Source organism: Ochotona princeps, chromosome 24 (genome assembly GCF_030435755.1).
Source record: "Ochotona princeps isolate mOchPri1 chromosome 24, mOchPri1.hap1, whole genome shotgun sequence".
NCBI classification, from domain to species: Eukaryota; Metazoa; Chordata; class Mammalia; order Lagomorpha; family Ochotonidae; genus Ochotona; species Ochotona princeps.
Genome location: NC_080855.1, coordinates 34,651,748 through 34,665,261, shown reverse-complemented (window position 1 = coordinate 34,665,261; position 13,514 = coordinate 34,651,748). Strand labels below are relative to the sequence as shown.

General features: G+C 44.8%; 1 pseudogene; it reads right to left on the bottom strand.

The window, feature by feature from the left end:
- Positions 1-1,962: 1,962 nt before the first annotated feature.
- Positions 1,963-3,969, bottom strand: LOC101532746 (TBC1 domain family member 12-like; annotated as a pseudogene).
- Positions 3,970-13,514: the final 9,545 nt, after the last annotated feature.

The window sequence follows — 13,514 nt, the reverse complement described above, 5'->3', positions numbered from 1 at the left end:
GTGGATCCCTCCACCCTGTTGCACAACCACAGTTCAAGTTCAGTTGAGATTCCCCTACTGCAAGCGCATAACAAACATAGAGTCCAGCATCCTATTGTCCAGTCAAGTTCAACGGCCTCTTAGGTATACCCCCTCTGGTCTGAAGACAGAGCCAGCAGAGCACCATCCCAGTCAATCAAAAGCTCCAACATACCATCAGCAAAAATCCACATCACCATGGAATTAATTGACATAGTAATGAGTAACCAACATGCTAAAAGTAAATGCGAGTTCCTAGCCACCTTCTGTGACCACCTCATTGACATTTCAATTTTAGCTCATACACAACATAACACATTATACACAACACCATATCATCTTAAATTAAGGCAAACATGTTGTATTTAACCTTTTGGGATTGGTTCATTTCCCTTAGCATTATGGTTTCCAGTTTGGCCCATTTGGCCACAAAGAACTGCATTTTGTTTTGTTTAATAGCTGAGTAGTATTCCATGGAGTAGATGAACCAGAGCTTTCTTATCCAATCCTCTGCTGATGGGCATTTTGGCTGCTTCCATGTTTTTGCAATTACTGATTGTGCTGCTATGAACATAGGAGTGCATGTTGGTTTCTCATAAAACAATTGTTCTGGATATATTCCTAGGAGTGCTATTGCTGGATCATATGGTATGTTGATTTTGAGTTGTTTGAATATTCTCCATACTGATTTCCATAGAGGCTGTACCAGCCTGCAGCCCCACCAGCAGTGGAGTAGGGTTCCCTTTTCACGGCAACCTCACCAACAAGTGTTGTTGGTGCTTTTATTCATGTGGGCCAGTCTTACTGGCGTTAGGTGGTACCTCATTGATGTTTTAATTTGTATTTCCCTTATTGCCAGGGAACTTGAGCATTTTTTCATATGTTTATTTGCCATTTGGGTTTGTTCCTTTGTGAAGTGTTTGCCCATTTCCCGTGCCCATTTCTTGAGTGGCTTGTTTGTTTTGACATTTTGGTTGTTTTGTAGTTCTTTGTATATTCTGGAGATTAGCCCTCTATCGCCTATGTCGTGTGCGAAGATCTTCTCCCATTCTGTGGGTTGCCTTTTTACTTTGTTGATTGTTTCCTTTGCTGTACAGAAGCTTCTTAGTTTGATGAGGTCCCAATTGTTTATTTTGGTCTCAATTTCTACTGCTTTTGGAGTCTTTTTTAGGAAGTGAGGGCCTACCCCTAAGTGTTGCAGTGTGTTTCCAACCTTTAACAAGCCATTCACTCTAAATTTTGGAGTATAAAGCAGCCATTTAACTTTTTACTTCGCAAAATGGCTTCTCCATAAAATTTTTTCATTAAACTGCTAATCAGTTACTTGTTCATTTACACCTTGAAATTTAAAATCAATGGTTTTCCATCTCATGATTGTTTCAGATTTCTTTCAGAATTTTCTTCCGTGTTCACTAGGTAGGAAACAATATTTTCCAAAAGCATCATATCTTCAGTCTTTTAATTTTGAAGATTAGCTTTTCCCAGCAGGGTTGTTGTTCTTGTCCCCTTCTTTAACATCCTTCATTAGAGAAGCAAAGACTTGAGCCCATTTTTTAGTGCAAATTTGCCTCAGAATATCTGCAATACAGTGAAACTTTTTTTTAAATGTGATATCTTCTGGCTGCTTTGTTAGGAACTGTGCTATAGGGGCCCACACGGTAGCCTAGTGGCTAAAGTCCTCACCTTGTACAAGATAAGATGCTATATGGGTGTCAGTTCTGATCCTGGCTGCTTCACTTCCCACCCAGCTCCCTGCTTGTGGCTTGGGAAAACACTGAAGTACAACCCAAAGCCTTGGAACCCTGCACTGCAGCTTTGGCCGTTGAGGCTACTCCTGCACAGTGAATCAGCTAACGCAAGATCTTTCTCTTTCACTCCTCTCTTAAAATCTGCCTTTCCAGTAAAAATGAATAAATCTTCTCTAAAAACATGAAAGAAACTGTGCTATGTGAATGAAGCCCACTGTACAAGCTTATCTTCATAGAATCAGAGGATTACTAATCTAGTCTCAAACAAAACTGTTCCCTGTCTCTGCTAAATACATCCCACACTCGACAGCCAGACCGAGTGGGAAGGGTTTGATGTGCAATGTCAAGATCTTGTCTATCAAGTACATATCTGGTGTGAGACTTAAAAGGAAAAAATAGTTTGGAGAGATGTTCTTCAAAGAATACTTCCAATGTAGCAAAAGATTTCAACGTTGTGCTGTGATCCCCATGAAAAAATGCCAACTGGCAGGACTTAATGGGAGGATTTGTAATTGCAATGAAGACATCTGTTTCTTCCAAAGTGACAATGAGCGCTGCTGCAATGAAGGACAGTCCTGGGACATAACCAGCATCAGCTCTGAGACGTCTATGCCCCTAAGATACCATGTAAAACGTCTTGATCCGGACCACCCTTCTGAAAGACGTAGACACGGAAATGTACGGGACATATCCAACCTATCTAATTCCAGACTGGCCTCTCCATCAGCAATAAACACACTTGCTCTATCATTCTCTGGACTTGTTTTACCAAAACCTTTTTGGCGTTTTTTCTTATTTTTAAAGATTGATTTATTTTTATTGGAAAGGCAAGTTTACAGAGAGAAGCAGACAAAAAGATCTTCCACGCATTGGGCCACTCCTGAAGTTTCCACAAAGGCAGGGGATTAGCTGATCCAAGCCAGGCGCCAGAAGCTTCTTCTGGGTCTCACATGCAGGGGCAGGGTCCTAAAGCTTTGGGCCATCCGATGCTGCTTTCCCAGGCCACAAGCAGGGAGTTGGATGGGAAGTAGAGCAGACAGAACACCAACTGGCACTCATATGGGATCCCAGCGCTTGAAAGGCAAGGATTTAGCTACTGAGCCATTGTTCCTGGCCCTCCACTGTTCTGCTCTTGAAAGGAAGTTTTCATGAAGTTCAGGACTGATACTTAGTTCATTTCCTACAGCTAGACTCCACATTTTGCCACAACTAGTAGGGGACAACTTCAGCTATCACAATTATGGCGCTCTGGTGTGAAGGTGTTACTTCACAACTGGGCACGTTTCACTCATCCAAATCACCATGACATTTGCATGATTTCCTTTTTTTTAATTGTTAAAAATTGCTCTTTAAGTTTTTTATGCACTTCCCTCTTTAGCCCTAGCCACCATCTCCTCTCATTCTTGTCAGTGACCTAAAGCTTCTTCCGCAGATTTGGCTGGAATCAGGATAGGTTAGAAAGCGTTCACAAGCAAAATTCTTAGGGACTTCTTTACAGGTCCTGTCTGTCCTTGCTTCCTATTTGTGCTGAGTGATTTTGGAAGTTTCCTGAAGATTTCCTCTCAGAAGGACTTAACCAAATAATATCAGCCAGAAGCACAATAGCTAACTGGTTTGAGTTCCTTAGTCTTTTTCTGGGAGAGATTTCTGGCGAAGAAATCAGAGAAGCAGAAATCAGAGAAGCTGCTGTTGAGTCCAGACACCATGGCCTTGCCTGCGAAGCTCTGCTCTGAGATGGCGAGCTACAGGGGGCAGGTGGTCGAGGGCGCTCTGGCAGCTGCTCACCTCGTAAGTGTCCTGGGTAATCAAGCAAACGTCAGACCAGCCAAGGTGCACTCAGCGCCCAAACCCCCACTAGTCTTCACCACTGAGGTGGCTGGGGGCACGCCCTCCGCCAGATGCCAGTCACTGAATCTCACCTGCCCCAAGTCTTCCCTGCTTCTGCTACCACTGGACAGGCTGACCTGGAGCCAATGCCCACACTCTTGGGCATCTCTGTGTCCCAGGTGTCTGCACAGCAGCTCCGCAGCGTGTCTTGCAAGCAGCCTGGCCCAGTCGGACTGGCTGCCCGCGCTGTCCACGATCTGGTCACCAGGGCTCTCCAGGTGGAGGTGATCACAGGGGCTACAGCAGCGCAGCTCTGGGCTTGCTCCAGGTTGCAATAGTCCTGGCCCGGCAGATATCTCATGTCCCCGTTGGTCATGCCTCTCTGAGCCTGGATGCTTGATCTGGATCCTGATCCCGGTTCAATGTAGGACTGCAGCAGGCCTGGTCCAATGGCACCCAACCGTAGCAGAGCCCCTGGCTCCAGCTGTGCACCAGGTGCTGCTAGGGAATACTAAAGGAGATGCCGAGGCAGCATCTCCACCTCCTCTTTCTTAGCCTCCTGGGAGGCGCCACAGCTGTTGAAGCCTCCTTCAAAGTAGCTTTGAACCCATAACAGCTTTTTTTCCTGGCAGTCAGGCCCCAGCAACAGCATGGGACAAATTAGGAATTACTTCCTCAACAGCCATGCTGGGGTCGAGTTGGCTCCTGATAAAGCAGGTGACATTGTCTCCATCAAAGAACAGCTCTTGTGTGTGGAATCCTGGATTCTGCCACAACGTTTCCAGATACACCCCTGCCACTAGTGGCGTATCCTGTTGAGCGAGAGCTGGCCCACATCTTCTAAAGTTTGCACTTTTTTTTATTAATTATTATGCATTATGTGACAGTTTCATAGGCTCTGGGAATCCCCACACCCCTCCCCACGCCCCTCCCCCCTGGTGGATTCCTCCACCTTGATGTAGTATTACAGTTCAAATTCCATCAAGATTCTTTCCTTGCAAACATATACCAAGCATAGAGTCCAGCTACTTATTGTCCAGATGGGTTGAACAGCTTCTTGGGGAGACCATTTCTGGTCCAAAGTTAGAGCTGGTAGAATATCCTCACAGACAATTAAGAGTCCCAATATAACATCAACAGCAATTTGTAACATTATGGAATTGACATGGTTTTGCATAATCAGTATGTTAAAAAAAAAAAAAAAACAAGTTCATAACCACAACCAATGATTTGCTCATTGACATTTCAATTTTAGTTTGTACACAGGACCTGCTGCTATATAACTTAAAATGGCTATAAGGTACCATTCAGCTGTCTCGTGCCTATTTCATTTTAGCATTTAGCCATTTGTTGTGTTGGAGTATAATTTTGCTGATCTTGGCAGATTTTAGGATAATCTAGACTGGCTTGTAACTCTAACAAGACATTTGTCAACAATTAAGGTGCAGAACATTTTTTTTTGGGGGGGGGTGTGCAGGAAAGTCCCCAACACCACGGTGAAGAGTGACTAATCTTCATGTCCTACCCAGCGAGGCATGAGCCAATCCATGCCAGCTCTTTCCTGTCAGATTCCAAGCTCTACTTTTTGTTGTTTGTCTATTTATTTTAGGTTTTTTTAGTTTGTATGATTGTTTGTTTGCTATGAGGGGTTTTCGGAGAGATCCTGATGGTCATTGCAAGGGAGGGTGGTGGTCCAGAGGTGGAGCCAGGCTTGGTCCAGAGAAAGCTCTCCTCCCTGGTCCCGAAGGACGTTTATTGTTCTTCTGTTTCTGCGGACCGCTCAGGGCTTCTGGTTGTCTTTCCAATGACGTTGGTTTCTGCACGGTAGTGTTTGGACTTCTTCCATCCCTAGCGGGAGCTCCGGTTGGGGGTGGGTGACCTCAGAGTACTCTGCCTCCAAGGGCATCCAATTCCCTGTGGCCTCCTTGGCAGTTGGGATATAGTCCTTGTTGCTCGTATTAATAGTTTGTGGTGAAGGTCTGGGAGTCTTCATGGTTGGAATCCAGGCTTTCTCCTTGCCACCTGCTCCACCCTGCACTGGTTTTTATTCTCTCATGTTCTTTTGAAGAAAGAGTCTTATATTTATCTAAGAACTGTAGTTAATGTTTTGTATACACCCAAGAAGTAGCCTAATATTTCTGATTTATTTGAAAGGAGGGGAGCAGGGAATATCTCACTCACTATTTTGCTTCCAAAAATGCTCCCAGCATCTGGGATTGTGTCAGCCAGGAGCAAACACTTTCACTATCACCTGCTGCTTCTCCCAGGTTGCAGGGGTTGGAACCAGGTGCAGAGGCAGGAGTCTAGACAGGAGCTTCACTGTGCAGTGGATGTGGCCTCTTACCTGCCAGGCCTCTGAACCTGGATGTCTTCTGAGTGCTTCCACCTCAGTTGCCCTCCTGCTTGTTCCCTGGCCCTTTTCTGTGCTTTGTTCCTAGTGACCACGTCTGTCATTTTAGTCAAAAGAAGTTTTTTTTGGTTTTGATATCCTCCTTCTATCATGTGTTTTGTGGAAAAGCCTGAAGATTTCCAAAATGGAAAACAGTCCTTCTAGCCATTTCTGTTCTTCAAGCAGTTAAAATTCTCTTATTCACAAGTATCTAATTTATCTGTCCACCCCAAAGGTTGATAACAACTTGGAAATTTTTCTTTACATCACTCTTCATTTCCATTTTTATATATCATTCATATACCAAACTGGTAAAATATATGCATGCATGAAAATGAAAGAGTATGCCTGTGTCTCAAGCATCTCGTGTGTCTCATCATTCTTGAAGAACCATTATATTTTTCTGGGCACTTTTATCATGAACTAATTCATGTAGGGCCTCTAACACTAAACTCTGAATCATGGTTCATCTTGGAGGCATCTGTCACTCCTGCAAGTATTCCCTGACTTCTAAAGTAGCAGCAAGCGTTACACCATGGAAAAACATCATGTCTTGTGACATTCACAGCAATACAACTCACATTCAGGGGGCACCTTTGGTATGTCATCCTGGAAGGACATTGCATGCTTTAAAATAAATCTTTGTCCTCTCTTCATTATACCAAATTGCCAAGGAAAGCTGGGAGAAGTGTGATTTATCTAAGATCATTTAGCTAATGAATAAATGTGCTATAGATGTATTCTTCTATGAAAAGTACGATAATCAAAGAGATCATTAATTTGAACATTTTGTAGAAGACTTCAACTAACATTAAAAGAAGAGCCCTAGTCCCGACACAGTAGCTAGCAGCTAAATTCCTCACCTGGCACGTGCCAGAATCCCACATAGGTTCCTGTCCATATCCTGACAACCCTTTTTCCCATCCAGCTCCCTGCCTGTGGCCTGGGAAAGCAGTCGAGAACGGCCCCAAGCTTTGGAACTCTGCACCTACTTGGGACCTACTTGGAAGAGGCTCCTGGCTTCAGATTGGCTCAGCTCCAGCTGTTGCAGCCACTTGGGAAGTGAACCTTCGGACAGAGGATCTTCCTGTCTGTCTCTCCTCCTCTCTGTATATCTGACTGTCCAATAAAAATGTTTAAATCTTTAAAAAGTCCACTTTTGTAGGTCTCTGATCATGTCATGATTGCCATGTACAAAATTTATAGCCTTTGATGAAGGATCTGGTATGTATTTCTTACTTACATCACAAAAAACATAGCAAATCCTTAAGAAAGAGGCCTTCCATTGCATTAAAGATGGGCAAGAGGAGTGTTGTGCTGATTCTAAAAACAACCACAGAGAACTTCAGTGTTGTTTGTTGTTTGTGATGGCCATCTGCCAGAGTTCCCTTGTTGATGCGTCTGGAGGAGCTGTCATTCAAGAGTCCATATGGGATTTTCAGGACCCTTTCTGAACTCTTATGTGTGAGCCAGCTGCACTGGATGAGTCCAAGTTTGCATTCTCTCTTTGTGCCACCTTTAATTCTGACATCTGCATCCACTGTGCTCTGGAATTCCCTCATCTGAATCCAGTGTGACCTTGTAAACCCTTCCCCAGTTCTTCTCCCACCAGGACATGACCTCTCCCTGCTTCGCCTCTATCCTTGACATGCCCCTCCCTGTTACCAGTACACAGCATGATGTCACAGAGGATGATGTCACAGAGGCTCTGACCTTCACCTACATTATATGCAGATGGCTGTCACTGCTCTCCCTGGGACTGGGGTCAGGATAGGTGTGAGCCACATTGGGGTGCACATTCACTGTGCTGGGTGTTCCTCCCATGGTGTCCACTTTCCAGCCCATCATGGTATAACAGGTCTTATTGGAGACAGTGTTAGGGGCTCAGGCTGAACATGGTCTAGCTTGAAACTAACTCCACAGCAGGCACAAGTACATGAAAAACACTTCTGAAATCAATTACTGACAACAGATCTGACCCTAGAGGTCACTGCCATGTTCTTTATCCTAACCACAGAGTTTATGCAGAAAATGGAGGCAAATTCCCCAGGACACAATGTGCAATGCATGATTTTTCTGAGTTTATGAACCTTGCCCGGAATCCTTTCTGGGGTTTCAGATCCTGGTTAAGGACAATATCACAAATTGCCAAGGCTTTTTATACTTCCGTATTTCTTCTTCCCATTTATTCACATTTGATTAGGCACAGAATACACTGCATGTACACAAGGTTCTACTCATATTTCTATCTGTGTTCACTCCATCTGATGACCCTTTGGAGATGGCACCCTGGTTTCGGGGTGTCCTTGCATGGGGGTTCCATGTTTGGACTTATGGCATTGTGTCAAACCAGTCTTCTGACTGGGGGCTGTCAAGTTCCAAACACAGTGCCCCTTTGGCTCCACCATCATGTACACATGGGACATTCCATGGGAGTTTGATAGAGATGAACCACCACACACAGGAACAAGGAAGAGGAAGCAGTGAGGTGCCATAGCACATCGGTAGCATCCTGTTCTGCCTGTTGATGACAGAACAAAGAGACGAAGATGGAAATTAACGGCTCCGCGAGCACTCAATATTCTCAATATTCTATGCCTGTCACACTGAAGGCCAGTCCTGACTCATGCGCTGGTACTGGCTGGGCTGTGAGGGTACACAGAATCTAGGGAAATTGGAAAAGCCCCCTGGTCTGCCTGCTGGTCATTGTGCTTTCTGGAGTTTTGGTGTTGTTGGTGATAGGCTTCACTGTTTCATTCTCTGACACACAGAAATCCAAATATTAACCCTATGCCGAAAGTTATTCCAATCCTTCAGTAAAATGAAACAGAGACAAAATTGAACCAACAGAACCTCCTGCTGCAGGACCACAGGCAAGATCCCAGTGTGCCTTCACATCACAATTCAGAGTCCAGCATTACAAAGGTCAGTGACAAGACCGCATTACCCTCTTGTATCTGCAAAGAATGAGAGTTACCTACCCACATTCACATATTGTAAAATAGGAACTCTATGTTGGCACAAGATATTAAAAGCTAGATGATTAAATAAAGTTACAAAAAAACAGAAAAAAATATTTTCCACTCCCTCTCCAACTAATTGCCTTTCCAATAAAGTCTTTTAAAGAAAAATACTTGAATGAAATATCAAAGCTGTTCACCTGAACATATTTCTGAACTATAACTATAGTTGTTATTTTTATTGGAAAAGGTAAATTTACATATTAAGAAGGACAGACACACAGAAATATCTTCAATCAGCTGGATCACTGCCCATTTGTTTGCAATAGTTAGAGCTGAACCAATGCAAAGCAGGGACTTCTTCTAGCTCTTCCACATATGTGTAGGTTCCCCGGACTTTGGGCCATCATTTACTGTTTTCCCAGGTCACAGCCAGGAAGCTGGATGGGAAGTGGATCAGCTGGAAAATGAACCAGCACCCATATGGGTATGGGGGTTTAAGGGAGAGAGGATTTGCTAATTGAGTGGCTCTGCTGGGCCAAGTTTTTTTTTTTTTTTTTTTTTGATTGTTGTTGTTTATTTGTTTGGACTTCTGTGTTGTTTGTTAATGAGGCTACCAGGGGCAGGAGTTTGGCACAGCAGTTATGATGCCACTTGGGATGCCTGTATTCCACACTGGAGTACCATGCTTCCAGTTCTGGCTCCACTTTCAACCTAAATCCCTGCTAATATATACATTTTTTAAGATTTATTTTATTTTTTATATTAGAAAGTCAGATATTCAGAGAAGAGGAGAGACAGAGAGCAAGATATTCCATCTGATGATTCACTCCCCAGGCTGCTGCAAGGTCCGGAGCTCCACTGATTCAAAGCCAGGAGACTGGAGCCCAGACTTCTGTGTCACCCATGCAGGTGCAGGATCCCAAGATTTTGAGCTGTCCTCCACTGCTTTCTCAGACCACCAGCAGGAAGCTGAATGGGAAAGCTCGGTCACCAGGATTTGAACTGGAACCCATATGGAATCACGACACATGCAAGTCAAGGACTTTTACTACTTGGCTATTGCATCAGACTCTAACATACACCTTGCTAATTAAAGTACCAGTGTCTTTACCACCCAGAGGGGATTCATACGATACTCCCATCACTTTAGCCTTTGCTCTTATAGGCCTTTGGAGGAATGATCCAGCAGATGCAACCTCTTCTTCAGATAATCAAATGAATAATTTAATTTAACAAAATACATATTCAGCTAATTTTGTCATGGTTTTAGATGCCACCTTTGTAACTCTTTGGGATTTATTTTAAATGTACCAAACATCCAAATGTAAACTAAGTTTCCACATACCACTTCTCTCTATCAAGTAATGCTAGTTTATGACATGTTTGCTGATAAATTTTATGATTAATTGGTGCTTACATTCACACCTTGAAAGCTCTGAAAAACAAATAAAAAACTCAGTATACTGTTTTCTGTTATGGAAAATACATATCTTTCAATACTGTGTTCAAACTATTATTTGCTTATGTTAAGAGTTGTTCTTGGTATATTCAGTCATAACTTGAATTCACAAAATGCAACACCTGGATGTAGTTTCTTTGTTGGAAAAGATATCCATATTAGATTTTCTTGAAGATGCCTTCCTAACAATTGAAACAAAATAAAACAGAAACTTACTCTACTGTTATTTCTCTCCCTCTCAATTTTAAATATATGACTTTTAAAAAGAAGGACAAAACCACAGCTGTAGGGAACAACCTAGGTTGCTTTGTATCTAGGTAAGTGTCACAATACTGAGAGAAAAGCAGCCACAGGCAGATGAGCATTCTGGGCCTGATTAATACCAAGCTTGTTTACTATGTCAGTATGTCAGCACAGTTGCCTTTTCAATTCTTGTGTTTTTTTCTCTAAAGATCTGGAGGAATTGGGTGTATCTGGACACATGCTGCCTGTGGCCACCCAACCAACATTGCTATTAGTACATGGGGGATAGATGTGCATTGCTGCATACTTGGCAGCAGCATTCAATGGCATACACGGGGGCTGGAACTGGGAGTGGGGCTGGATTAGGAATCCCTGATCACACCACAGCTCCTGCTGACACATGTAAGCCGGTGCTGGGGGTAGGCCATGCATGACCGTAACACCCACTGACAAATATAACAGAAACATCAGGTGGCAGTCCTGGAACGGAGCCTCATGAATCTCCACAACTAGGCTGAACACCTGCCAGGACAGAAATAGGTCAGACCTGGGCACAGACCTGAGTTCTTCAGAGTCACATAAACTAGGACACACAACCCACTGGTACATGCAAGGTGAGAACTAAGGGTGGGCTGGATTTAACTGGGCTATAGCACCCACTGTCACATATGAGAGCCAGAACTCAGTATCAATCCAGTTGGGGGTCATAGGAACCAGTGAAATGGGATCAATCCATTTGATACACAATGACAGGGAGTTCCAAATAAACGTCTGATCTGGCCTGGAAACACATGTTGTAGATTGGAATGCACCTGTTGCTGGCTTTATGAGATGGTAGAAAACAAATGCGGAGGCTCAAAAAAGACAAAGAGCCAGCCTCTATGATTCAACAGAGTAAGGTATAGGCCAAAAGCAAAATATGAAAACAAGAACAGCTGAATAACACTACAGTATATATTCTCCAACAATCATCCCAACCTGTGGCCCTATAAAAATAAAGACACTGAGCCTGCTGGGGTACTTAGTAAGTAAAGCCTTCATCTTCAAGCAGCCAGGATCCCAAAGAAGCACCAATTCATGTCTCTACCACTGCAATTCCCATGCAGTTCCTTGCTTGTGGCCCGGGAACACAATAGAGGATTGCCCAGGTTCTTGGGAGCCTGCAGCCAAATGGGACACTCCCAAGCAGCTCTGGGCTCTTGGCTTTAGATAGCTCAACTCCAGCCACTGTGGCCCCTTGGGTAGTGAACCAGCAGACACAAGATCCTCTCTGTATCTCTGTCTCTCTATCAATTGGCCCTTCAATGAAAAGAAATCATTCCTGGAGAAAAAGAATCAAATCAAAGATAAAGGAGACACAAGCTGGCAGAGCTCATGGAAGAATTGAAGGCAATACAGGTGAGGTGAGGGAAGAAAGCTTTGGGCAAGGGTTCCCACCAGTCCAACTGTGTCCCTGCAGGGCCCATGCAAAAGCCTGCACAGTGCACCCTGGCAGAGAAAAGTCATCACATTTCCCCCATCCCCGTCCCCACTCACACCCCCTCCACACTTGCGATCCTACCTTCACAGACACTTGGAGGACGGGACTGACCCCATGCACCATCCAGACGCTTCACCCATCAGGGCAGGGAAGTGGCTTGCTTCGTTGCCTGGCAACGGGGGCCTGGTGTGCCTCCTCCTCCTGGAAGACAACCTCAGTGATGTGGCATATGCACGCTTGTGCTGTGCCCGTGGCCGGGGCAGCCTGCAGCCCCAGCTGCCTCCTCCTGATGGTGTACAGCCCTGGCCCCTGTCAGGATCACCTTTTCACCATCATTGGCGGCCCTAGCTGGTAAGGACCTTCCAAGCCTCCTGAGCCCACCTAGGCCTTTGGCAGCAGGCTCTGGATTCTGCCTTGTCTGGCCACCGCACCAGTCATGGACACTAAGCACCCTGTGGCCCTGGATGGGTCCCAGCAGGAGATCCCAGCAGCCAGCAGATCCCCTTACTAAGTTTTCCACCCTAGCTAGGGCTCCTGCCCTGCTCTCTTTCCCTGTGCCTCTTGGCTCAGCAATACACACTTAGACCATTCACTGTAGCTTTCCCAGGGCCAAATAGTAAGGAGCTGGATGGGAATAGGAGCAAAAGTGATTCAACCCTGCAGCCCTTAGGGAATGGCATCATGGACAGCAGCAGCTTCACCACAGCACTGGCCCCAGGAGAACTGTGTGAACCCATTTGCATACCTCAGAGAATGTCTGCAACCCAAACAGTCCATTAGGTTGGCTGCCTTCCCTGATCATTGCATAGTCGTGTCACTTAGGCAGAACACTCACACACTGGATACATCTTCAACTGCCTTCCCATGGCATGTGTCTGTTCTGTTCCCTAGGTTCTGTTCCCTAGTCAGCTTTGTTCACTCCTGTCTTCCAAGCTCTCCCCACCTGAACTCGGACCCTTGCACCTGTGTTAGAGGATTGGAGTTGAACAGACTGTGCTGTTTTTATGAGGCTGGTTTTTGCAGAGGAGGAGAGTTTCCATGCTCAGGTGACCAGCATCGCCCGGGATGAGCCCATCAGAAGCAAGGAACTTCTTCCAGCTCTGGTCCCCATACACCTGCAGTGTCCCAAAGCTTTGGACTATCTTCAAATGCTTTCTCTGGCCACAAGCAGAGATCTGAAACATAAGTGGAACAATCAGCACAACATGCACTTGCCACAGGAAATACCAGCACTTGTAGGTGGACCGGTAGGTCACTATGCCAACTTGCCTTTTCCTGTTGACTGATTCTTATGAGAACACTCTTCCAGGAAAGAGATTAATTACTTGCTCACAAATCATCACCAGCCCCCAATTATCAAACGAGTCACCCATTAGGATGCAAATCT